The 26,984-nt window shown below is 40.0% G+C and overlaps 1 protein-coding gene across 5 annotated transcripts in view; it reads right to left on the bottom strand.

The window, feature by feature from the left end:
- Positions 1-26,984, bottom strand: part of LOC124142001 (prostaglandin E2 receptor EP3 subtype-like) — an 80,611-nt gene that overhangs the window by 11,820 nt on the left and 41,807 nt on the right. Inside the window, exon 1 of one of the 5 annotated variants that reach the window (XM_046510226.2) lies at positions 8,843-9,311. The exons of 3 other annotated variants lie outside the window; for them this stretch is intronic. The gene's annotated coding sequence lies outside the window, so the exon portion shown is untranslated. Of the gene's footprint in view, positions 1-8,414; positions 8,639-8,842; positions 9,312-26,984 lie in introns of those variants that run through there. One more of the 5 variants, XM_046510259.2, reaches the window with a different exon arrangement.

Raw genomic sequence — 26,984 nt, 5'->3', positions numbered from 1 at the left:
AATGTGAAAATGCAAAACTGTGAATAATTCTGATCCATATATATTTAATTCGTTTCAGTTGTTCTTATGGTCATATATCATATTTGCATCGCTGGCAGTGTTGACACACATTGATCATAAAAGCTAAGCCCTAAATAGTCAAGCCTTTTCTTTGACATGATTATGACGGATTCTATTTGCTGCAGGTAATTCAGATGACATTAACAGTTATGAAGCATTATATCTAAGAGATTATGCCTTCTGACAAGCGATCAAGGTCAAATTAGGGAACGTTTTTCGCCACAGCTGCTGAAGGAAGTATTAAAAAAGTATTGAAATGTGTGTCAATGAAATGAGAATGTCATGCTCAATACTTCCTGGTCCGTGGCAACTGCTGAAATATGACTGTAGCACAAGGTTGTTGCAGCATGATCATGTTTCTATAAAGCGAGTGAGTGAGTGAGTGAGTTTGGTTTTACGCCGCTTTTAGCAATATTCCAGCAATATCACGGCGGGGGACACCAGAAATGGGCTTCACACATTGTACCCATGTCGGGATTCGAACCCGGGTCTTCGGCGTGACGAGCGAACGCTTTAACCACGAGGCTACCCGACCGCCCCTGCTTCTATATACACTGACTGTAGTAACCTGACGCGTGATTCACGATGAAGATATCATATGAATCAGACGCACTCGTCGCACAAACAACTTGGTTTCAGTTTCAAAAAAAATAAAAATGAAATAAACAAAAAATATTTCCGACGAAACCTCATATCATGTATGATTTCTGTAACATCATGTTTCTGAAGCAAAGCACTCTAGCCATCCATCAAAACGACATAATAATTTTACTATCATATTGCAGAAGGCATGTGGTGATGCACAATGCAGCTGCATTACATCAATAACCATGGACACATGTTGATATGACCATACCCGTAGATGTCCTTGTAACGTAATTTTAAAGAAGGAAAGTGTTGAGGCTTAAAGTGTTGATGCGATTTACTGTAATCATGTGTGAAGAACGAGATGTTAGCATGATCACGAATGTACAAGTTATGTCACCATGACATTTTGCCGAAAAAAAGTGTTGATGCTTATGAAAGTGAGTGAGTTTTACGCCGCTTTTAGCAATATTCCAGCAATATCACGGCGGGGGACACCAGAAATGGGCTTCACACATTGTACCCATGTCGGGAATCGAACCCGGGTCTTCGGCGTGACGAGCGAACGCTTTAACCACTAGGCTACCCGACCGCCCGCTAATAAAAGACATCACTGTGATGTGATATATAGTTGCATGAACGCGGGGTAATCGTGATCGCACGCACGGTGAATAAACACCTAAATGCATTTATAAAACCATTTGTATTGATGGTTTGATGGAAAGCATTGTGAAGTATCTGCTGCAGTGGACGTCGATTTTACTTAAAATAACTTGTTCAATGTGGCACATGCGAGCAGATACGTATATAAAACGCATCGACTTAATTCCGCATGCATACATATTTTGACTGACATGGGGACATTTTAATATTTGAAATCGAAATTTCAATAATCAACCATGAATTTTCCATCACGTTAACCTGCAATGTGTTATGAAGAACAAGTACACTAGTGATCGATAACGTAAGCATTGATCTACGCTGTCGAAGTACGATACACACTGTATCGGGCAGGTCAAACCAAGCGTGGATCATCCAGCTGATCTCCAATCATAATACTAATACTAAGACCCAGCAGGTTGTCCAACCGCCTGAATGCCTTTAACGTCACGGATGAGGTAACTTGATCTTTACTTTCTCTAAAAAATGTTAATCTCTGCCTTAACGATTGATTGGTATATGGATGCTTGCCAAACATTACGTTATATTGTAGCACATCACACGCAGGTTAATCACTGTAAACATTGCATAACTGTCACTTACAATGTAAACATATACAACAAAACATGATGACTAAATCTGACCTCGCCCCTGGCGAAAGAAATGAACATATTGACAGGTGTTATCGACAACTGAAATGGTCATCAATTTCCCCCGTAGGCACTATTGGATAGCAACCAATGACCTTCTCTCCTCGTAAATGTGCAACATATGGTCGAGTCATTAGGCATGAAACATAATCAATGCGATGTGTCTCGTTGTATATTGTCACTTATGTAGTTAATATCAAATTGAACGACCTGTCATATGAATATACCCGGCTATATAGATCCAACTGGGGCTTTATAGTTTTCAATATATCATAGTCTGGTATATTGTAGCCTGTGTCATTCGTGCAAAAACAAACATAACGTATTTCAATAGGTGTTACATTTCATTTTGTGACTTGTATTACTTATTACTAATAATGTTGTTTTTCGGGAAAGATAAAAAATAAAGATAAAAAAATATAAAAAATAGATATCACGTAAGTTATAAGAGATCCGTCTTTAAATGAGACTCCTGGTGAAAAAAAAATAGGTTCCTGTTAAACTGAGCAATAAAAAAACAATAAAAAAATATTGATTTACATCATGTTGTTCACTTTTTCTGATATTTGGTATAAGTGAGAAATGGATTGGTAGGTTGGGAGTTGAACATATCAAAATGTGTACCACAAATTGAAGCAATATATAAAGACGGCATTAATATCAGGGATTTTTTCAAACTGCATAATTCAAAACGAGAGTCTTTACATCAGACATGCATTGAAAGAAGATTGAGAAAATATGCTTCTTGTTCTGTTTACAGTGTGCACTAGGAATGATAAATACAAAAACGCAACATACAAAGTTTCAGAAACAATGAATGGCTACATTCATAAATCACAGATAGGATCGTGTAATCAATGGGCAATCTTTCTACAGACCATCTGCTCGGGAGCTATCAGACAATCATGGCAGGAGAACTTTCATTTTGAATAAAGCATAACTGTCTGAATATTTTTTGATACCGAGATTTTATATTTTGCATAAACCATACATAAGTTATTTGTATTTTATAAAACGGCGTTATACATATAGGCCCATGGCCAAACTTGATTGCATTAATAATCATAATCATAACCATAGTCATAATCATAATAATACACACAACACATATCGGTTGGAACAGTGTTCCAAAATTGGCGCATCGGTGACAAAAATGATGTCAGATGCAATTCCCTATTCTGACTTGTACCATATGTTCCCGCGTTTTTTAGGGTGAGTAATTTACTTGCCTTTGCATGTGTTTGTGACGGGAGCCACCGTTGCGGCAGGATACGCTCACCTTTTCGCGAACACCTGGTATCAACACCATTTGATCATAAATCATAAACACATGTCCATGTTATAATCGGGATCGTACAATCGACTCTGTTTTGGGCAGAGATTTGTTACGAATATGGAAATGGTTTTGTCGCTGTTATTTATTAGTATTATCATAGTGCTATATTTACGACGCAAGTGTCCAAAGCTCTGAGACTGCCACCGTAATTTTGTGGATAAGAGCGTTTCCTCGGAGAGTGCGAGGTCGTAGGTTCGATCCCCGACCGTGTCATACTTAAAGACATTAAAAAGATGGCACTTGTTTTCACCCTGCCTGGCGCTCGGCATTAAATGACTAAAAGAAAACAAGGACTGGTCGGCTCTGAGTTAGTACACTGTGTCTGAGTGGGGTATTTATGTTAAACTGCGGCATGGCATCTCAGTGAGCTAGCCCTATAAACTCGACATGTAATAATCTTGAACGCGACGTTAAACCCCATTTCACCTCACCTCATCCAACGCGAGTTTTTTCAGTGGGACACGGGTATACACGATGTTTAAAGAATAATCATCAGCTGAAGTTGACAATGCATTACGATGTCAACGGACTTCATGAACACAGTGAGTTAGCAAAAAAGCTAAAAGGTTTGACCTTAAGTAACCAATCACGATTAACCTAAAAGAAAACAGTCGATGCTAGTTGAGTCACACGCATTGGTGCAGGTAAGATCTCGATCATTAAACTACGAGCACTTCTAGCTAACTTACGAAACTCTCCAATACGAGTCCAACAGCCCGTGACAAATTAATGTACAAAGTAGTCGATATTCTGGCTATCATTTCCTAACCGGTACTTCCAGTGTTATAATACTTGTCCTGGAATATACATAGCCCGCTTTAACGAATGCCTGCTGACGTCTATACCCTTATCAGTATTGGAAGGACACAGCCCACATTTTGTGTAATGCATTGAATCACGGAAAAGATAAATAACCTTCTCATGTTTTTATATGGTTTTTGTCAGAAATGGATGATAAGGTTTCAGCAAAAGGGAAATGAAAGTCCCAACAAAACCACAGGCAAATAAGTGAACAGAATATCTGAAAATGGTTTTCTTTTACAATATGAATATCATAGTTTCTTGAATATATATCGAGTCCTTTGTGAACCTTCACGTGCCCGCCGTATATGTGAGTGAGTGAGTTGGGTTTAGCGCCGCTTTAAACAGTATTCTAGTTATATCACAGCGTGTCAGCTTAATGTGGGAGGAAAGCCCGAAGTGATGCAGGTCATAGACGTTTACCACTTCGGTGAAACCCACGAGCACGGGTATGGTGCTGACAAACCTAGAAACATAATCGGGACGAACCGGGATTCGAACCCACAATCATAGGTTTCTGGCGTGTCCAAATGACGCAACTCTGCACAGCGAATCGCGGCGCCTTAGACGACTGGGCCACCCGTGCCCCCTCTGTATTTGTAACAAATTGGGGTATCTGAATTGGAATGGGGAGACAAAAATGAATAAATCGATTTGTGTATGGTCGTTACATTATCCCTTGTTCCCAACCAAACCGTCGATCGTGATTGCAATGGCAATGTTTCTAGAACATTTACTACATGGCTGTAATTATGTTGATGTTCCCGTGCCTTGATACGAGTTGATTTTCCCGTGCAAATCCAGAGAACCGTTACATGGCTGATGAGTAGAAACGCGCATGCTTTGCAGCAAAGGCAAACAGAATACGTTTGTTTTCTGATAGTAACACGCAATTCGTTCAGATACGGCAGGTTAAGTTACATCACCCCCAAAAGACCCCTAATGGCAAAATCTCCATGTAGATGAATTCCACGAGCCTATGACACGGTCAACAGCATCACTGCTGGGTTTGCGTTAGACAAATACAGCACTGTCTGCAGTTCTCTAATGAGCTTTACTGTAGGAAAACATGTGAATGGGAACGGGAAACTTGAACTAGAGAAGATTGTGGAGACCTGAACATTCTTTCATCAGCGTCAGATATCTTCAATATGTCATCACCATCTTGAATGGGGTTGGAGGGATACAATCTTGTCTAAATAAATCTAGGGCGTGTGTTCATGTAGGAAGCATTTGGTTTTTGGTTTATTTTTCATTCGGGTATGATTGCACTTGTTATGTTTTGTTGAATTAAATACAGTGAGTGAGTGAGTGAGTGAGTGAGTGAGTGAGTGAGTGAGTGAGTGAGTGGGCAGTGAGTGAGTGAGTGTGTGAGTGAGTGAGTGAGTGAGTGAGTGAGTGAGTGAGTGAGTGAGTGAGTGAGTGAGTGTTAACACAGTTTTGTACATAGGTTTAGTTGCAGCACGTCGTATATGCTTGATGTGAGAGGAAAGCCCGAAGTGTAGCCTTGCTCAAAGGTTGCACTGAATGACAAGTCCATGGGCGTAGAGTAATTCTATCCTTATAATGGACAAGTCTAGATAATCGGACAGTACACCAGTCTTTTATAGGGACAACTTGTTCTCATTATGTATATAATCTAAAAATCATGATATAAACTAATAATTATTGCCTTAGAGACTCGTGGAAGTCAACTGGAAGGGATGCAGACCTTAGACTTAAACCCAACGAGCAGCAACATGATGCTGACTTAGAAACACAATCAGGGCGAAACGGATTTGGAACCCACGATCATAGGTTTCTGACACGCCCAAGGGACGCAATTCTGCAAAGCGAGTTGTGGTGCCTCAGACGACAGGACCACCCTTGAGAGGTCGCTGCACGAACATAAAGGAATATTCAAATCTATTCCAATGTAATATGTGAACTCGTACGAACATTAAAATCATATATTCAGTACGCAAATGCACAACTAATGTCTGTGCCATCAACTGCTGAATATATGTTAAAAAATGTCAAAATTATGTGCTTCGTTACACCAAAATAGAGAGGTCAAAGACACATATGTGTTTCACGGAGCCGTGATTCAACCTTTCGCTTAATAACAGGCCTCGGGACTGCATTATAATGGATGTAGTGTGTTAATGACTCTTTACATTGTCAGTTGTACTTGACAATGCCTTTCATGATCGCACAGTTATAAGTGCCTTTTCCTTTTAAGAAACACATGATGTAGTTATATTAGGTGACACGATGTCTACGCTTGACGTGTTGAACATACCCTTAATAGATTGACCTCAGAGAAAAGAACAATGATTGACTTCCATAGATCTAAGGGGCACGGGTGGTGCAGTCGTCTAGGGCGCCGCGACTCGCTGTGCAGAGTGGGTTCGAATCCCGGTTCGCCCCGATTATGTTTATAGGTTTGTCAGCACCATACCCATACTCATGGGTTTCACCAAAGTGGTAAACGTCTGAGTTGCATCACTTCGGGCTTTCCTCCAACATTAGGCTGACATGTTGTGATATGACTGGAATACTGTTAAAAGCGGCGTTAAACCCAACTCACTCACTCTTATATCTAAGCTATACCACATGTACATGTATATGTATTTGAATGTTCGATTCAGCTTCAATGGATTTGAATATTTCACTCTATATTTTCAATGAGACCTGACATTTGTGGTATCAGGGACAGTGTTCTCGTTAGAGAATTGTACATTCAATGCAAAGTGTAATATATCACAATTTGTAAAACGTACATGTCTTAAGGCAGTGGTGTGACACGGACATCAATCCTGTTGCCATTTTAATTTATCCTTGACTCGCATCTGACACGCTAACGTTAAGCCCTCGGATCTGAGGGTTTACTCCATTTCAAAACTTTAGCTACACTTTTTCATTTCGTTTTTATGTCACTCTGAATAAAAGACGTCGACAGACTAAGAATTAGTACAAGTAAACGTTCAGTCTACTCCCTCTCAGTCGTGGCGAATGTCGGTTGAACGCTTTGAATGCACAGACACAAATGCAACACGGAAACTCCCTGCTCGGGCGTACCATCAAGGAACACTGTCACGCGTGACATGATACAGGAAATGTCAAGACAGGTGGAGTGGTTATGTTAATGTTATCTGCCCATGCACATGCATCCCTGGCAACGCCAACCGTCGGCGGGAGACACCAGAAATGTGCTTCAATGCTTCAAACATCGTATCCCAGTCATGAATCGAACCCCCTGAATTCGTGGTACGAGCCAACGCTTTACCCACGATGCCCTACTGTCCCGCACGTACACAAAGCCGTCGACACGTAAACACGCAAGGCCGTGATGCGATTCCTTCTATGACATAAGCATGTGTTTATGAATCACTTGCAAAAATAGTGATGATACCAGGTGTTCTCGATAAGGTGAGCATATTCTGCTCCGGCGACACTCGTCACAAACACATGCAGAGGCACGCAAATCGTTTACCTGAGTCACAATCAAAATAGGGAATTGCATCGGGCATAAGTTTTGTCACTATCTTTCGTAGTAACGCTATCTTCTATAGTAACACAATCTTCTCTAGTAACACTATGTGTTCTAGTAATACTATCTTCTCTAGTAACACTATCTTTTAAAGTAACACTATCTTCTCTGGAAACACTATCTTCTCTAGCATGGTATCATCTTCGTCTGTGGCTGGTCATCAATTACATGATATATTTATAAATAAACTAACAAGTTATACACACTTACATGACCAGACAAATTGATTTAGTTGGTATAAATTCACTTTACATCTTTCATTCATTAAATCGTAACCACTGTAAAAAAAAATATACATTTAAAAATTTCTGAACAAACTATTAACTTAAAAATACCCCCACCCCTAGAAATCAAATGGATTTCCCCTTTAAGCATTATACAAACATTAATCATTCGATTGCCTTATGTGTGTGTGTGTGTGTGATATACGACGGACGCGACATTGCCCCATCGTGTTAGATTACCCGGATATGCACTGTAACGCCGTATAGCTGACATGCAGAAAAGTGTAAACGCAAACACATTTTTTAAACATTACTTATAGCGTTGTCGCAGTGTGACATCCAAGGTTTAAGTGACATGTAGTTCACACGCATTTCCTTCCGGGAACATACTTCATGCATAATAAGTATGGGCCGAAATATGTACGAATCGTTGTATTATGACGGTTTCCATGATATTATAAAACATTATTGACCGTTCACAATTAATGTAGAGTCATGTTTATACTCGGGTAAAAACACTGTGGTAAAAGCAATATTATTTAAGAATGACCCAAATCAACACTCACCCTGACTTGGTTTGTGCCCCCACAGTATAAACTGACTCAGACAGGTTTCACATAAAACGGGGAAATATTTCCATATTTCCATACATTATCCACGCGTGATGGTTATAAGTGAAAAAGCCCGACCTACGGTTTACGTCAAGTGGGCATAATGTGTCCGTGAAATCTAGTAACAATGGTTTGTCTATCTCTGATCAGCAGCTGAGAAAACTGAACAGTTTCCGCGAACACTGCAAGCTCAATGGTTTGCTCTTGCCCGGCAAATATGTGTGAGTTTCTTTCAAGTTCACAAGTTGAAAATGTGGTTTACATTGCTACGTTACCCGTTAAGACGGGAGGGAGAAATAGGACAGACACAAGCGTCACATAGGCGGGAGGGGCTACGATTATCACAATGTCACGTAAAGTATGCCAGAAATGTATCACTTTACCTCTCGCATTATTTCGAAAACTGCAAAAGTAATTCCACAAGTCATCCTCTCTCACGCGAGGCTGTGAATCCACGACTTGCTCCAAAGCACTCCTGAATATAAACCGTTGATAACAAAGCGAGCCTCCATTGGATATAACCCCATACCGGTTACCTCCCTTTGGTATCCTCCAGTGAAAAGGCAGTTTTATCAAAACACTGGAGATAACATATTTCACGAGTAAATGTACTCACTGATTGTTTGTAAAACACTTTCAACCGGCTCAGTGATAAATGCTAAATCTTTCCACTGAACGGTTGCCCTGAGCGATACACTTTCTCAACAACAATGCTGGTGGTATGTGCCTTAAGTTACGATCCATTGTCCTATAAAATACTGTCCACAAAGCGAGATTCCGTTGGACAAATCACCACTGTACTGTCTCAACAGAGTTTAGTTCCCGTTCTAGCTATCTCGATGCACCACACTTCCTTTTGTCTTTAATTGTCAGTGGTGCTATATATACTCTATAACTATATATATATAGTTGGTCATGTATACACATGTATATCGGAAATGCACAATAGTCTATGTCACTGTTAGTCATCAGTCAACATCTGTCACTGCCAGAGACGGTATTTACGCATGATAAGATATCTAACGCCGGAGTCATAATCGGGGTTGTCTCAGTATCATAGTGAGTGTTTGGGTGAGTCTGGTTTTACGCCGCTTTTATCAACATGCCATCAATACTAGTATATACACGGAGACAATGGGCTTGAATTTGAACCCATGTGGGAATCGAACCCGGGTCTTCGTCGTGACGAGTTAACGCTTTAACCACTAGGCTACTCCACCGCCTTTTAAGTATCTGGAGGTATAAAAACAATCGATGAATTTATTATTCCAATTACATGCCTCCACGTTTTAACGGTTAATCAGTAATCTCTAAAGTATATAACGTTACTTCGTCACTGCCTTCTCTTTCGAGGTCGTGTATGAATATTAAAGAACAACCATTTCACAGCAATGCATGAACAATTTACGAACACGTTTAACGGTTTATTTAGGAGCATTCGCTACACCGTAATTAGCTGAAGAGCTGTATCTTCAGAGATATGAATGTCAGTCTTAAAACTATGGCATAACCATACTCACTGATAGACTTTAAATACTGTGTTGTGATGGGTGCCACTGATAGGGCACACCTCGTCACAAACACCTTTTATCATCACTATTTGATAGTGATTCATGAACTCGTGCTTGTGATCCACTCGAAATCGTACAATTTGTTGTGGCTATGGACAGGGGTTTGTGGCTTTTATTATAGATAGATTTTAAGGCGCATTCAATTTATTTCTTGCAAAAGCTGATACTCATAAAGTGGCTATTGTATTGATTGGACAAAATGTAGACTCAACTAAAAAGGAGCTTTCTACGAGAACTCCATCCATATCTCTCCATCAAAATACAGGGAACCCTCGTTAAACCGAAAAGAAAACACGGTATATATATACCGAGTATATCGAGTTCCTGATACGCAGAAGACGGAAATTAGATCACTATGATAAACTGAGTTCGAGTAAAGAGGTATATTACATGATTATCCAAACAAACACTAGGAAATTAATAATACAGTATTGAAATGCTAACTGCGCAAGGTTACAATTTTGTTAAACAAATCCGTTTAGTTTTTAGCTTTTAACAGATATGTCTGTTAACTACGGAAATGGTTTTGTCGCATTTGTTCAACGTTCAATGACTCTCCTTACGTCACTAATGCTTCATTAATTTTAACAATTATTTAACTGACAGTGAAATGTGTACCTATTAAACTAGAATTATCTCGCTCAATCAATTCAATCATATATCTTATATTGTACTATTGTCTTTATATTGTCTTTCAAAACATCTGGCAGATGAGCAATAAGCTAGCCAATCCGTTGACACAAGCTACAAAAGATGGATCACTTGTTCCTCGAACCAAGTAATAATTTCGTATGACCTTAATACAAAAATAACGTAAAACGCCATGTCTAGTCATGAACAGGAAACACTTCCAGTCCCAATTGACACACAATATCCCACCTACTTGAAACCACACTCGAGCTGAGCAAACTGACCCATTACTAAAATTGCTGGTTAAACCGATCAGAAAAGACCCTGCAGTTAATGTACATGGACTGCCGATATCAGGGAAGGCCTATGTCTATGTGTCTGTGTACATCCGTGATCTTCTTGCTTTCATTGACCTAGTGGTGATCCTTTAAGCTTGAAGTTTATTACTGTACTTTATCTTATTGACAGCTTGCAACGTACGCGTGTCTTTGACTGGTCATGCCAACCACTTAGGTAAGGAAACATGACAGACTGTCTGGATTACATATGTAAATGTGATATGAGCCACTATATCGCTTGAGTGTTTGGGGTAACAGTTCGTGGTCATTACAATACATTTGGTGTGTAGAGAATACGATGGTGGACGCTGCACACTTGGGAAGTGTTGTGTTCTTGAAGAGAGACTTGATCTTAGGCGAGTCGTATTCAAAGTAGACTTGACGATGCTTGACAGCGGTATAGGGATATATACCGGAACGTCGCCATAACAGAAAAAAGGAGTTTATATCAATAAATTGTGTCTACTTTATCATCCTTAGCTTCTAAGAAATGTCTATCAAACAAATCTTTAGTCGTAATCATGATCAGTGTCACGCGCATAGAGTCACTAGTTATGTGTACTGTTAGGACGTACTGACATCCATTGGTCTAATAAACATAATAACAATAAAAATCAGCGAAGCAAACTGTCGGTCCACTGTGCGAGGAAAAAATGAATGATTTGTTAATTTGTTGTTTAACGCCGCACTCATCACTAAAAGAAAAAAAATAATTATAAAATAATCGAGTCTGGATCAGACAATCCAGTGATCAATATTGTGAGCAACGAACCATACGGTCGGGTTACGATGACCCACAATCAAACAAGTCACCGAGCCTGACCACCCGATCCCTTTGGCCGCATCTTACGAACAAAATAGGTTGCTCGGGACCAATTCTAACCCGGAATCCCAACGCGGACATGGTCCTTTCCAAGCCAATATGTAATTCAGTGAACGATTGAACGAAGAAGTAGAAAGCTAAAACGAGTTAGTTTGCTGGTTAGGAATTCGGTAAATTGCCAACGACTTAATCAGTGAGTCAATCCTTAAGTCGTCGGTATCAGGCAGTGGGTGGACAGTTGCCAGGTTGATTCAGTGAGTCAGTTAATGTATGACTCGAACACAAATTGACTCAACAAGGTCAATGGTAAGGAAAACAAAGCATGAAAGAAAACTAGTCAATGAGGGAGGAAATGTGTGAATGAATCATTGAATGAATGAATGAATTTAGCAGAAATTGAATACTAACCTGAACAACTGATTTGTTTGTTTGTTTGTTTGTTGTTTAACCACACTCAGCAATATTCCAGCTATATGTAAGTAATGGAGTCTGGACTAGACAATCCAATGATTGACATCATGAGCATCATTCTACGAAATTGGGTCACGATGACATGCATCAAGCAAGTCAGCGAGCCTGACCACTCGATCCCGTTAATCGCCTTACAAGCATAGTCGCCTCTTACGGGTAAGCACGGGTTGCTGAAGACCTATTCTCTACCCGGATCTTTGCGTGTCTGATCCATTGAAAGTGTGAATAATACGTAAAGGAACTCATTCTCTCAGAACGTCTGTAGTTAAATGAATAGATAGACAAATAAATGAGTCTCCCACATGAATGGAGCATGTTTGCAATGAGCGTACATAACACAATCTGTACTGTTCCCAGTCATCACGGCCGGTACGCGTTATACAGGTTTATCCAGGTGATGACACGACACAAACACGAATTTCAACGAAATGTGTCTCGTTTAATAACTGATGTTATCCTGAATCAAGTGAGTCTCTTTTAATCGAAAACAAATCTTCTGCACACACGTTGATAATATTTCACTTTTGTAAAGACCTACCCCAAGCCGAGTTTTGCCTGTATGATATACTACTCAAAAGAAGTTAAGGATCACCTGATTCTTTCATATTACAATAGTTAATCTCTCATGTCATGACAGATTAACATTACCAATATGAAAGAATCGGGTGATCCTTAACTTCTTTTGAGTAGTATACATTACTCAAAAGAATTAACATAGGTTATTTTGATTTTCTGAAAACGGCATATTTATTTTTGTTATACAGTGAAATATACTCTACTGAAAATTCATTATCTCGCTAGTGAGCAAGTGAGTATCTTTTTACGTCGCTTTTTGCAATATTCCAGCAATATCACGGCGTGGGAGACCGGAAAATGGGCTTCACACAATTGTACCCATGTGGGGAATCGAACAAGGGTCTTACGCGTGACGAACCAACGCTTTAACCACTAGGCAACCCCACAGCCCCTCACTAACTTTATAAGACGATATAACTTCACCGCGCCGTTAGATTCGACACTTGTACATGATTTACGATGTTGTATGCTACACTTCTTGTTTCGAAATACGGATAAATTGATCTGTGGCGGTTGGCCCCGATGACGCCGGGTTATCGCGGTTTTACTGTAAATGTCAAACCTTCAAAACAAATTGCGTTTAAACAACATGAAATACCCATTTTTTCACATAACATCGCTTTAAACACTTACTGCACGATGTAACACTTGCAGGTAAATCTGCAGCAGGCCAGTGTAAATAAGCACGTTTTTATCCCCAGCGTGTTAAAACAAACTGCACAACTTGCCTCAATGGCCTTTCTGCCACGTTCCTGTTCGCTCGCCACGGAAACACACGAGAGCCATGTGTGAGGTTGTCCCTTCGTACTCGTCACTGACAGCTTCGCAATGCCTGTTCACAGGAACCCTTTGCTGTCAATCATGAAGACTGATCGCACCTTGCCCGTCGGATGTTAATAGCTTATAAACACATGATTTGTCCCAGCTGTGCGTACATGACCGTGGTCTATTCAGGTAACCGTACAGCACCTTATAATTACAAGCCAAAGTAGCATAATTAGACCTGGAACAGTTCGCGGGGGATAAGGATTTGTTTGTGAGCAGTGAGTCCTACCTGCTGTATAGACTTTGATGAGCGTTTTACTGTAATGATTTATTCAAAGCGTTTATAACAAGCAGTTTGTGAATATATTGCGTGAAGCGAGGAGTGAGTGAGTGAGTGAGTTGGGTTTAACGCCGCTTTTAACAGTAGTCCAGTTATATCACGGCGTGTCAGCTTAATGTGGGAGGAAAGCCCGAAGTGATGCAGGTCTCAGACGTTTACCACTTCGGTGAAACCCACGAGCACGGGTATGGTGCTGACAAACCTAGAAACATAATCGGGGCGAACCGGGATTCGAACCCACGATCATAGGTTTCTGGCGTGCCCAAGGGACGCGACTCTGCACAGCGAATCGCGGCGCCTTAGACGACTGGGCCACCCGTGCCCCCCGTGAGGCGAGGATGTTCTCATTCGGTTAAGTATTTACTGTATTCATTCAAACAGCGGTGTTAGTGTATTTATTTAGACTATCAGATAACGTACTAACGCGTTCGAGGATTACGCTTCAGGCTTATCAATAATTGGTTTATCGATTCTGTCTTAAACGGTAAGTAATAACATAATGATCAAGTCGATGTCCGAACAACACAGTGATCTGAGGCACCACATCTCAGAGTAGAGTTGTTCCCCTTAGTGTATTGGCCAGGATCCGCTGAGTACGGGCTCGGATGCCACATTCGCCCCGAGTATGCTCTTAGATGTGTCAGCACCGTACCCGCCGTTTCAAGAACCTACTAGTATCTACCAACTGCATATCCGTAGGACTTCCTCGCGCACTCTACCTGTAGTCCGTTTGGCTCCAAATGAGAAAAATGAACTGCACAATAACTCAAAATAGGGAAGTCTATTAAATGTCAATACAGGACAAAGAGTACCCTGTACCCAACAATATCTGCTGTTTTTTTATTTTATTCCCGTCACAGAAAAAAAGTTGTTATGTGTACATATAAATTAGTTCATTGACCTTATCGTGCCATTATCAAATACGATGGGCATGACATTGTGATATCGGTTTTATACACTTCATGAGACAGACAGACAGACAGACATAACATGAAACTTCGTTTTCTATTTGACTTCAAATAAAGTGGCGAGAAACGGACTTCAAAATAAAGTGGCGAGAAACGGACTTCAAAATAAAGTGGCGAGAAACGGACTTCAAAATAAAGTGGCGAGAAACGGACTTCAAAATAAAGTGGCGAGAAACAGTCTATGGACATAACAAACTAAGGACATGACGAACTGATTGTTGAGGCCCCTCACACCTCTTACATCTGACGCATGCATTGTCGTGGTCAGAATGTGTCGTCATGTTACAAAGTCAGGTCAATGAATCAGGTGCAATTACATGGACCATTACACTTTGAGTACTCGCAGTTTACAAAGCATTTTGTAAATAATAGTAGAAACCAAATATCAGGAAAAACTGGAATCTGTAAACGATGTGCTTTAAATGCTTTGTCGCCACAATAAAACAACATTGTACTTTATTCATTTCTTTTTCTACGTACGTGTTAGTCTAGTTTTTCGTGGCAGACACCTGTTTAATCTGTGAAGTCACAAGAGCATATATCAAGATTTTGTACAGTAAATACTAATTAGCGTTGATATACAGACCACATTAGCCCTTCACAATCGTCTTTCATGAAGTGCCTTACTGCAGTATAGAAGTGATCTAGAGGCAATTTAGAAACACCTGCTCAATGACGCAAGCAGGACGATTGAAGTACCGACCTAAGTGGCTCCTACTGTGCGTTGGGCTAGCAGTAAATATAATTTCTCACACACGGCTTCAAATCTTGTTTTCCCGCTTGCAGTCAAAGTGATTTGTTGTGAAGATTGAACAGATTAAGTAGATAACAACAATATATATATATATATATATATATATATATATATATATATATATATATATATATATATATATATATAAACCCGACTGTTCGCCATATCCAACTTCGGGAAATGGGGGGCAAAGGCGCCGAAGACGCCGTTCAGAGTAACAACTGAGACCTGCATCACTTGCTTTTCTCCAACAACAAGCTGACACGCCGTGATATAACTTGATTACTGTTCAAAGCGGCGTTAAACTCACCCACTCACGCCCTCACTTTATGCGTTGTCCGCTGCATATGTTAGACCAAACAACCAAATAACAGTAATGTCCTGATTTTTTACTGTTATTGATTTCATCATATCCGAAATATATAGAACAACCTGGTGGTTGCATGGGAAGAATATAGGGAGACTTGGGATGCATGTCAAATGTTCGATTAGTTATCTATACTGCATTTGGACATATTGTACACAAAGATCATGCTTGAATAATGTTATCATTGAAACATGGGTATGGACATCTACTCTGACATCTACAATGCCCTCTTTTTTTAATCGAAACCTTCTCATAATCTTTCCATTGTGTAGACACAGGTTTATTTCCTACCCCTTTTTAACGTCTAGCCGTGTGCCATAATGGCGTCATCAATCGAAGATATATTTCAAAAGATGCCCGACTGCACCTATAATCATTATCAGGCCTGCCACAGAATAATAGATTCCGTTTCTTATCTATCGAGTCTGTTAACTGTTCAAAAGGTTGCGGTGATCATAAACCTTTGAATATTTCTACGCCATTAGAAAGCACAAGGAGATAGACGCGCTGACTTATTACTATCTCTGTTCCAGTCCAGGTAAGATATGCGCCAGTATAAGCGTGTGGGTGGTATCATTTTCTAAGCAGTTTTCAATTACGAAAGGCGGGTGTAGATATCAGTCACATACTCGTAAACATTACGTAATGTATAAATTATAGAGCTTCCAAAATATCCCAGCTTTTGAAGACTGCAAATTATCTGCTCATCGTTAGTGCAGAAAAAGAAGCTCATCGAGCACTAACTTGACATCCAAGGTGCTATATTACTTCCGTCGTTGTTTGTTGTTTCAAATATTTAACATGGTTACAACAAAAGTTCTGAACCCTTGAACAGCAAGTATATACATGTAACAGTGATGTGCAGGACATACCTAAAGTACAATATTTCTCATCACATCTACATATTGACCACTTATATCTTCATATCTTCTTTGACAAATGTCCGCGCTAGCAACCTACATAACAAAAGTGTTAGTGGGTGAGTTGGGTTTAACGCTGATTTTAACAGTATTCCAGTTATATCACGGTGGGAGGAAAGCCCGAGGTTATGTCGGTGAAACCCACGAGCACGGGTTTTGTGCTGATCAATATCGAAACATAATGGGGGCGAACCTGGATTTGAACCCACGATCATAGATTTCTGGCGTGTCCAAGGGAAAGAACTTCGCACGGCAGACTGTGGCGCCTCAAACGACTGGGCCACCCGTGCCCCTATCATTATATATATCTAGAGAGAGAGAGAGAGAGACAGACAGACAGAGAGACACACAGACAGACACAGAGACACACAGAGAGACAGACAGAGACATAGAGACAGACAGACAGACAGAGGCACAAAGAAAGAGGTAGAGGTTATCTCGCGAGTGTGTTTGGGGATGGTAAATATCCTGTATTAGGAATCTATTATAGTATTTATTCCTAATACAGTATATTTACCAACCCATAACACACAAGCTTGATAACCTCTTTTCGTATAATGTCCTTCTTCAATTCTGTGCTCGAAAATCTCTTTCCATCTCTCACAAACATTACCAAAACAGTTTTTCTGGAATGTGCGCATTAATATACATTACGTCAGAACGTAAGTGATGTTTCAGTCGGACAGTGATAGTAGCCAATATAGTTCCAGTTGAAACCTGTGTATTATACAGTGGCGTAACTATATATATGCAAAAATGCAATTGCCTTTCGCGGCAATCCATCGCTCTGTCCGCTGGAGTAACTGTAATTTATCAAAGGGAAGCTGCTCTAACCCTCATCTTTACGACGTCACAGCCACAGTCAGACGTTGTTGACCGTCCGTCTGTCCTGTCATAACGTTACGAAGTGCAGGCGGATGTACACACAGCGACAAAACGACACAAAGATACAATTCGGACATATTTCGGCCAAATCCAACTGTTTTAATTTGTGGAAAAGGTTCCAAGGCGCAAAGGTCTACAAGCACAGACATAGCAACTGATCCCGCTTGGCTGGTGCCCTCGCAAAATTGTTTCGCTATTAAAATCTCCAGAGTTGCCAAAACCTTTAAAATACCTTAGCTACGTCACAGTTAGACTCAGATTTCACTTTTTTAGATTATTCTTTTAATAATGATAGCAATTATCCCAGAAGTTTCTCCAGATTCCCGATGGTTAATTCTGACTCGATGGTCGAATGACAAAGGCGACGCCATGTTTGTTTATAAACAGTGAAAGTAGTCCTTACTTGACCTTTGAAATTTGCATCTCTATCCGCATATGATCCAAACGGATATTGTTTTTATCCGTTGGCCTTATCCCGCCGAGAAACCTACCCATCATATGATGAATATATTTATTACTACCGCCAGGGAACGCTTGATACGTATGGCTGGCACAGGTGGATTAGATTATCGAAGATGATCTCCCGTGTTAGGATTACAAGATGCGACATTTTTTTTATAGCTCTACGAAGCAATTGATTAATATTGTATAGATGCACTGGAATAATGCATCTCGAAGTACGCCCCATGTGAATCACCGTGCATCTCTCCTCACCCGGCTTCACGAAGCAAATGAAAGTAACATTTTTTTATATCTGTGCACGTGTTGTGTCAATCAGACCCTGCGGAATGATAATAGTATTTTTGTGTCTGATAACTGACGATAAATAATCATTTGTTTTACAATACTTCAGAGATAGGTGTGGGATGTTATGGTTAGAGAGGTGATGGCGTGCATCGACGTCATTCTGTTTCAAAGTCAACGATGTTGATAACTGTGATATCTTAAAGATTGTGTTATCATTCTGTGAAGACGTCCAGAACACTGTTAACTGAGGACTTGTAATTGTGTAATTGTGTTTGTATGCAGACAACATCCATGGCAACACTTCGTGTTTGAAATGTTGAAAATGTGCAGGGTGTGAGTATGAAGGTATAACATCATATACTATCATAGCGCTAGTCATATTATTTACCAATACAAGCGGCCACAAACTGTCACAGATCTCCCCATGAGGAATGCCAAATTGCAACTAATTTGATATCACATATATATCAATCACATTATTTAGTGTGCACATGAGAGGGGATGCAAAGTAATACATTGTACAAGTTGCTGTTTAATATTCAAAACAACAACAACAACAATTAAAGCCTCTACACATATTTCTCTCATGTGCCAAATAATATATGTGAGTAAAATAAATATGATATCAAATTGGATGCACTTTGTCATTTCTTATAATTGGGCGATATGTGACAGCTTGTGTTGGTTAAACGATATGTTTGTTTTACGATAATTGAATATAGGTTGAAGTGACACATAAAACGTATTACCTGTAGATAGTCATGCATCCAAATCTGTCGGTTGCAAAACTGCTTTTCTTCATGTCTAAACTTAAATATATTCCTTCATGTAATAAAATCGATTATTCATCCCATATTTACAAAATAAACACGCAGTTTCCAAACAAACACATGAAATCTGGCTGCCAGTGGCAAAGGTTATCATATTTGAGATAACTAGTTAGAGTAATATGAACACACGCCGTTATTGACAACTATTATCCTATCGATATCAGCAGCTGTTTCACTTGCTCTTTGAACTCCGAGAAATTGGAAACAGCTACAACGTGACGAGAAGGTTACCGGCTACAGTAACAGATTGGTCAATATATATCAGAGAGGAAAATGGACAAGCTGTGATTGGCTATTGACAGCAGTTGATGACGACTGTCATCATGTTACAGGCCCGCGGGACGTAACGCAAAGACCAAGAAATAGAATCAGTCACTGATACTGACATCCTTCCATCCCATGACAATACAGTACATGACGAATGTCGGGGTTTATTTCATAGCATCAATAATTGTTTGTCGTGAAGTATTGATTACCAGATGACACACATTTGCTGACTGCAATAGATTTGCATAACAGGAAAAAAATACATCATCATCTTCGCGAGTTTTATTTATGTGTTGTTGTTGCTGTTGTTGTCATCTTAACCAACATAGGCCTTATGGTGAAAGGTGCATTATTATTAAGTACAGATAAAAGACAAAATGCAGCTAAAAGGGTTTTGGTGATCTTGGCACAGTCAGAATGATTAGGCTCATCATCAGCTCACCCGTAAAGAACCGGGGTAGAATTGGTCTTCAGCAACCCATGCTTGCCGTAAAAGGCGACTATGCTTGTCGTAAGAGGCGACTAACGGGATCGGGTGGTCAGGCTCGCTGACTTGATTGACGCATGTCATCGTAACCCAATTGCATGGATCGATGCTCATGACGTCAATCACTGGATTGTCTGGTCCAGACTCGATTATTTACAGACAGCCGCCATATAGCTGTAATATTGCTGAGTGCGGCGTTAAACAACAAACAAACAAACAAATAAGGGCTCTTGTCCATTCTAAACGCAGCCCAGACAGCGAATGGGACTTCTCCCAGGAAGCGCTGCCTAGTCGAACCCACCCAGAACATTTCGGAAAAAATGATGACTCCCCAAAACTGCAGCCTTCTGCTTTACCCAGAGTGTCAGAGAGGGCTGTATCCCTGGTAGAAAACCCGGGTACTCTCCCAATGTCAGACAAAAGATTGGAAGGTACCAAATGATTTCATTGGTTTTATCAAAAAGGACAAGATCAGGCCTCAGACCTCTCCAGAGGGGCCTATTCCAAAGAATTTTGTATTTATCATTTCCCATGACGCCCTCTACATATTCTGGGTCATACCATGGATGGACCTCTGTGTCAAGACCACAATCATGGCGAAGACGGTAATAAAAGGATCGAGCCACTCCATCATGTCGCTTAAGATACTGCGTTTGTGCCAAAGCTGGGCATTCACTGGCAATGTGTTGAACAGCCTCATTAAATTCATTGCATAATCTACATTTCATATTTACATTTTGATGCAAATTCACACATTGACGGTTTCAAGTGGGAAGTGGCTGGGCCTGTGCAGCAAACAGAAAGCCTTCTTTTTCACTTTTCAGGCCAGCCGACTTCATCCAAGCGAATGACTCTGCAGGGTTGGTTTTCTTCACAATACACTGCACATAACCGCGATGCAGTGGTCGTTCAGACAGCCCCTCCTTGAAAGGCTATCGGACCGATTTGATAAGGTACTTCGCTTGGTTGGCACTCATTCCTGTACTGTCCATCAGTACAGAACCATCAACAAAATGAACATTGACATTGAGATTATGTCCCACATCCTTGCTTCGTATAGGGACACTGTGGAATGCCTTGCTTTCTTGAGCATTGACATGCTTCACAGGAGGATCATCGGACAAATAAATGTGGGCAAAAGTGCACAAAACAATTGTATCATGAAGAGCCTCTACGTTAATCAAACCCACCCTCCCATTATAATTGGTAAATATATTAATAAGCGATTGACGGAAGAGCCAGGGTGGTGGAATCTATTTCTGACATGATTACTAGTGTTAGTAGTATTATTGTTGTTGTTGTTACTATTGTTATTTGTTATTATTATTATAAGTTGTTGTTGTTGTGACGGGGATATGTTATCCGTATGAATATAAATGTAACAAAAACGAAGATTTTCTGTCCGGTTAAAGATCATAATCACCACCAGCCACTGAAACGCGACGTGGGTAACTCCGACCTACTTGGGAACAGCAAAAAGGCATTCGTGCGGATATCCCAACACATGCAAGCCATCACATTGCACTATAACTGTGCAAACGTGCACGAACCACTTACAATCTGTATCGCAAACCGTATTCTCGACATGGTGCTGGTCGAATAAAATGATTCAGGACCCAGACACAATGCAAATTGTCTTACTCTATCACCATCCGTGTGATGGGATGGGACGGTATCAAAAGCTGAGGCAACACTTACAACAGGAAGATGTAATGTGTGTCTTACTGGAGATGGTTCATGCTGTACGTAACGCTTGACATAAATCACCTGATACATCAACATACCTGTGGTACTTCAACAACACAATGTGTTTAATTTAAAGTCACATTGCATTGACGTACGGATATGTTGACACTGACCCGAAGTCAGCAGTAAAACTAGGCTGAGATCAAGACCCCCGTTTACCGGTGTATGCACAGATGATAAGGGTGTATGCCAACTGTTCAGGGGTAACTCAGGTGCAGGTGTGGCTCAGTGCAAATAGCTAAAAGTGTTTAACAAACACAAGCGTCCTTTAAAGGATTATAAAATGTATCTTGTTTTGTACGGGGACAGAAATGTCAATATAGTGAAATCAAAATAATTTGTTTTTGAGCAAATTCACGTTGGTAAGTATTCGAGGAATTTTGTTGTTTTACGTGTACATTTTATATACATTTATACTACAAAATTAAATTTCAAATGTACTTAAAATAAGAAAATTCTCGAATACTTACTGACGTGTACTTGCTTTAAAACAAATTATTTTGACTGCATTTTATAGACATCCCTATATATTATAGCTGTTAAGTTAGTTCTCTAAATAATTCCTTCATCATATACTTCCTCATGCGTAAACAAGACTCAAGGTTGTTCCTTTTATGTAACATCACTATTTTGTCTTACTATTCAAGAGATGTTGGGTAGGCAAGCTGTCAGTGTGTTTGCTCGTCGTGGAATGGGACAAGTTCGAATTCCATTTTGCCATTCACTGCCTTCTCGCCTATTCATTCATCTCCTGGAACATTGCTAACTGTTCACAACATTCACAAACTCACTCGCTTACTCTTTATAATAACATCTGTCAGCAACATACATTAAATACACGCCGACCCTTTTCCCTCACAGTGTGGGAAGTTGAGCGTTTGAGGTATTCGCTCTCGACCAGCTGGGACCCCTTTAAATTACCCAACTGTGAATCCGACAAAACTAAACGTGACGAATAAACATACAGACTTACGTGATAACCTTATCACTAGACCATACATCAACCCCTTAACTTAATTATTGGATACTTCAGAACCACTTTCATCCACACAGCTACTAACGTTCACTCGTCAAAAAAATACAAAGATCTAGTCCTGAAATGACGCCAATGTAGGGACGTACATTCTCAGGAGATGAAACATGTAGTTTTTCACAGCTTCAGTAAGCGTCCGTTGATGTCTGTCTGGCACCTGTAGCAGAAAATATCGGCCGGTACCCGGAGGTATTCCAATAAACGCTCTAACGTCTGTCACTCCTGTACTGGATTGCCGTAATGAACACATAAACCACCTGTTAACATCTCAGGCTTAGCCTGAAGAGTTTCGTATTGAGTTTACTCAACCAGATGACCCAGAATAATAGGTGCAGTGGCTTGCAGAGTCTTACGATGTATCGATTCCTGTTAACCTAGGAAATTGAGGTAACGCGGAAATTGTGTGTGTGTGTGTGTGTGTGTGTGTGTGTGTGTGTGTGTGTGTGTGTGTGTGTATGTGTTCGTGTGTGTGTGTGTGTGTCCATGTGTGTGTGTTCGTGTGTGTGTTCGTGTGTGTGTGTGTGTGTGTGTGTGTGTGTGTGTGTGTGTGTGTGTGTGTATGTGTGTGTGTGTGTGTGTGTGTGTGTGTGTGTGGCTGCTTGTAGTCTCGGTCCTATGACATAGTTCATTGCAGTTTTCACGAGCACATGGTGCCAAATTGATTTTTGTACATTATTTCCACCACGATTTTGCCTTTTACACCAAATGGAATGTGCAGATAATCAAGAGTGATTATTCTATGGCATTGACGTTAAATATTTTAGGATTATGGAAAGGTTTTTATCACTTTTATTTATTGAGCTATGCATCCCGGATCTAGATACTTTTGATAGAGGTACACGATGTAGCATGTCTGTAATGTGGAAGGATGCTGATGTTGTCCGGACACGGGGATGAAGTCAATGCTCTATACGTACATAATGTTGAACCAGAAGGTAGCAGATCATTGCTCCTGTGGTTCAGATGAACCTTGTTTCTACTGTTCGTATGATAAAGCATTTGTGGTCTTGGCCAGAAACATATGCAACGGATAATGTAGCATAAGTATGTCTACTAATACTCTTGGACTTAAGCATCATAAAACATCTCCCTAAAACCACAGGATAGTTGTACTTACGCATGTGCCTACCAACATGCTTAGAATTATAGGTGTTACATGTTGTCCTTGTCTTACAGCGGTTGGATTGGTATACAGTGAGTGAGTTTGACAGTATGCTGTGGGCAGAAAGCCAAAGTGAGGCAGGTCGTTTATGATTATCACTTTAGAGAAACCCATGACCTGGTTATGATGCTGAAAAACCAAACAAACGTGGAAGAATCTAGTTTTCACAACAACAATAAAAGGATTCCACGGAACACAAATCTGCTGATTAAAAAATTCGGCGCCATAGTCCCCTTTTTATATTGAGTAACTTCACATAAAATATCTCATTAACCAAACCGCCAAAAGCAATTAGAATGTAGCATGTGAGATCAAGGTTAAATAATAGTATGAAAAGCAAATCTATCTACATGCTGCAGAAAGAACCATGATATGTAACACACGTTAAGACAGACCTTTTGGTTGAAGCGATTATCCACGTTCCGATACTTTCTAGCTTCCTTCTTATATCCTTCCTTCTTATTGGCGAAACAACTGAGTACGTATGACTCTGATTTTATATAGATAAGGATAAGCAATCTATCATCGCATCTCACTCGTCGCGTTTATTATATTTTATGTTATAAAAGAGTTGTTTACTTCTAGAAGGAAGGAGAAGATGAAGTGTTACAAGATAAGCAACAAGGGCATAACGAGGAGTGTAAGTTGTATCAGCACAGATCCATCAGTTGGCGTACCATGGGGCGATGAAGCTGTCTACATGGTTTATGTCACGTATTTGTGCACGCATATTGCTTGTCATAATGTATAACGCGTTGGTGTTTATTTATGAAAAGTGAATCACGTAAATTCGTTTTTTAGATCGAACGTTCCATTTATCCGGTTTGCTCGTTATATGAATCTGGCTATGTGTCTCTGATTACCTTGCTGTCTATCTGGTTATATGGTCATCTGTTTTTTATCAGCTTTTATGGATATTTTTGTATCTGGTCATCATAGTATCTGGACCTGTGGTCATCGGGTTATCTGACTCTCTGCTTCTCCGTAGATCTGGGTTTCGGGTTATCTGGATATCCGGTTAATGTAATGTAGTTTCCGCTTATCGGATTATCAGTATGTAGGGTAGCCAGGCTGGGTATGGTTCCATCTGGTTATCTAGTTTAATGGTAGTCTGGACATTCTGTTCTTCGTCTAGCTGGCTCTATGGCTATATGGACTGTATCTATTCTGTTGTTCGTCTATCTGGCTCTATGGCTATATGGACTGTATCTATTCTGTTGTTCGTCTATCTGGCTCTATGGCTATATGGACTGTATCTATTCTGTTGTTCGTATATCTGGCTCTTTGGCTATATGGACTATATCTATTCTGTTGTTCGTATATCTGGCTCTATGGCTACGTGGTCTGTATCTATTCTGTTTTTCGTCTATCTGGCTCTATGGCTATATTGACTTCTATCTATTCTGCTGTTCGTCTATCTGGCTCTATGGCTATATGTACCATATCTATTCTGTTGTTCGTCTATCTGGCTCTATGGCTATATGGACTATATCTATTCTGTTGTTCGTCTATCTGGCTCTATGGCTACATGGTCTGTATCTATTCTGTTTTTCGTCTATCTGGCTCTATGGCTACATGGTCTGTGTCTATTCTGTTGTTCGTCTATCTGGCTCTATGGCTATATGGACTATATCTATTCTGTTGTTCGTATATCTGGCTCTATGGCTATATGGTCTGTATCTATTCTGTTTTTCGTCTATCTGGCTCTATGGCTATACGGACTATATCTATTCTGCTGTTCGTCTATCTGGCTCTATGGCTTTATGTACCATATCTATTCTGTTGTTCGTCTATCTGGCTCTATGGCTCTATGGACTATATCTATTCTGTTTTTCGTTTATCTGGCTCTATGGCTATATGGACTATATCTATTCTGCTGTTCGTCTATCTGGCTCTATGGCTATATGTACCATATCTATTCTGTTGTTCGTCTATCTGGCTCTATGGCTATATGGACTATATCTATTCTGTTGTTCGTCTATCTGGCTCTGTGGCTATATGTACCATATCTATTCTGTTGTTCGTCTATCTGGCTCTATGGCTATATGGACAAGGGTTACATGGTTATCGGGTTATCTTGTTACATGGTGATGGTAACTGGTTACAAGTGTTTGTGTTATCCTGTATTAAGGTTATCTGGGTATCGCACGATCATGTTGAAACGTTATGTGGGTATCTGGAAGTCTGGTTATATGGTTATATAGTTATCGGAATTTTTGGCCCTATGGCTGACTACTTGCTTATCTGTTGTCATGTGCATGGCTATCTGACGACCTCCGTATCTGTTATGTGGCGGACTCTGGTTATCTTTTCTCTTGTTATTTGACCCCGGTTATCTGCCTACCTGTTATCTGCTATATTGTTATATGGTATATTGTTACCTGTTATTTTGTTATGTGGCTTTCTGACTGCAACAATATAACTGCCTGTTATCTATTATCACGTTTCTGTTGTATTGCCACATTTCTTTCTGACTACAGCAACATGACTACCTGGTTATCAATTATCGTGTTATTTGTTATATTGCTACATGGCTTTCTGACGACAGTAATCCAACTACCTGTTATCTATTATCAAGATACAGTTGTACTGCCACATTTCTTTCTGACTACAGGAACATGACTTCCTGGTTATCAATTATCGTGTTATTTGTTATATTGCTACATGGCTTTCTGACGACAGTAATCCAACTACCTGTTATCTATTATCTTATGTTATATTGCTACATAGCCTTCTGACTACAGTAATCAGACTACCTGGTAATCTGTTATCTTGTCATTTGTTATATTGCTACATGGCTTTTTGACTACAGTAATGTGCTATCTGGTAATCTGTTATCTTGATA

This window comes from Haliotis rufescens, unplaced genomic scaffold, assembly GCF_023055435.1.
Source record: "Haliotis rufescens isolate VD_foot unplaced genomic scaffold, xgHalRufe1.0.p SCAF_2, whole genome shotgun sequence".
Classification (NCBI taxonomy): Eukaryota; Metazoa; Mollusca; class Gastropoda; order Lepetellida; family Haliotidae; genus Haliotis; species Haliotis rufescens.
The sequence above is the reverse complement of the archived record's forward strand: the minus strand, read 5'-3'. Positions and strand labels throughout refer to the sequence as shown.